The following is a 1942-nucleotide window of genomic DNA, read 5'->3' as shown; positions in this document are numbered from 1 at the left end:
AGTAATGCCTACGGTGCACCTCGTGAGGTGTGCACTACGGCACTAACCCACCCCACCCCTTACGGGGACTTAAGAATATGTCCAGACGAATTGAGAAATGGTCACTTTCCCCAAAATAACTAAGAATAATGTAACAAAGAATATTGAAAACAAGCGGAAAAAAAAACTTTGCTTGCAAGTATTGACATTCTTTTAAAAATCGACGTGTTTTTAATTCAAAAGACAGTTTAAAAACCTCTATTGAAACGAATAAAGGTATTTTTTTTAATTTCGAAAGTTTGTTTGATCGTTTCTTGAAAGTCTTGAAAAAAATTTTAATGCCAACTTTTCGCTTTTGTTGGCTGGAAACAACGAGATACCATTGAGAGAGAGAGAGAGAGAGAGAGAGAGAGAGAGAGAGAGAGAGAGAGAGAGAGAGAGAGAGAGAAATTGATTGGAAAGTCTAAAGCTCTAAAAATAAAAAATAATGAAAAATAAAATGATTTTTAAATTGATGATCTAATATATATATATATATATATATATATATATATATATATATATATATATATATATATATATATATATATATATATATATATATTCATCAATTTAAACAATTAACCATTTGGAATTACGAAACGAAAGAAATAAACGTCTTTTGATATTTATAAATAAAACTGTTTGTTTGTGCATATTTGTTTATATTTGTTTATGTGTATATTTGTTTATATTTGTTTGTATGTGTATAACTATTTGTTTGTGTATATTTGTTTATATTTGTTTGTATGTGTATATTTGTTTATATTTTTTGTATGTCTATATTTGTTTACATGTGTTTGTGCTTGTATATTTGTATTTGTTTGTTTGTATGTGTATATTTGTTTATATGTGTTTGTAGGTGCAGATTTGTCTATATTTGTTTGCATGTGTATATTTGTCTATATTTGCTTGTATGTGTATATTTGTTTTCATTTGTTTGCATGTGTATATTTGTTTATATTTGTTTGTACATGTATATTTATCTATATTTGTTTGTATTTGTATATTTGTTTAAATGCGCTTATACCTGCTGTGTGTTTGAAAGTATAAAATATTGTCAAAATATATTACTAAATATACCTGAAGTATTGTTATCAAAATATACACATGGATGTATCTGCTTATTTTTGAAGACATAGAATATTGTCGAAATATACGCACGGATGTATCTGCTTATATTCGAAGATATAGAATATTGTCAAAATATACACGTGAAATACCTGCTTATTTTTGAGTTTACAAAAATATGTCAAAGTATACTAATGAATGTATTTGCTTAGTTTTGAGTTTATAAAAAAAAGTCAAAATACGTTAATGAATGTATTTGCTTATTTTTTGAGTTTATAAAAAATTTTCAAAATGTACCCATGAATATACCTACCGTGAGTCTGAATTTATGAAGTATTCTCAAAGTATATTTGTAAATATATCTGCTCACTTTTCATCAACGGTTCTTAAACTTTTTATTATCACGCCCCCTTTAAGAGATGGTCCTTCCCTCCACGCCCACCCTGCCTTGCATCCATGAGTAAAATTCCCTCCCAGGTTTTAAAGAAAAATAAAAAAAAGAGAGAAAGAGGAGGGGTTTGGAGGGATAGGGAGGGAGGTAAATAATTACGAAACATGACAAGGCCAACGCGTCTAACCAGAGTACTAGACTAGTATAAGAAACTAACGTTATAAGGCGACACTTTTGGATTTGTTCATAAATTTCTAATTATTAGTTCCTCACTCTTGTTAAGAGAATGGCGAATGTAATTAGAGAATTTTTCATTTTTCCCCAGGGCTCTCGTCTCCCCTGGAAATTGCTGACGCCCCCCAGGTTAAGAACGACTGCGTTGGATTGTATAAATTATTGTTGTCAAAATATGCTCATGAATATGCCTTCTATGAGTTTGAATTTATGAAATACTGTCAAAAT

Source organism: Macrobrachium rosenbergii, chromosome 47 (genome assembly GCF_040412425.1).
Source record: "Macrobrachium rosenbergii isolate ZJJX-2024 chromosome 47, ASM4041242v1, whole genome shotgun sequence".
Classification (NCBI taxonomy): Eukaryota; Metazoa; Arthropoda; class Malacostraca; order Decapoda; family Palaemonidae; genus Macrobrachium; species Macrobrachium rosenbergii.
The sequence above is the reverse complement of the archived record's forward strand: the minus strand, read 5'-3'. Positions refer to the sequence as shown.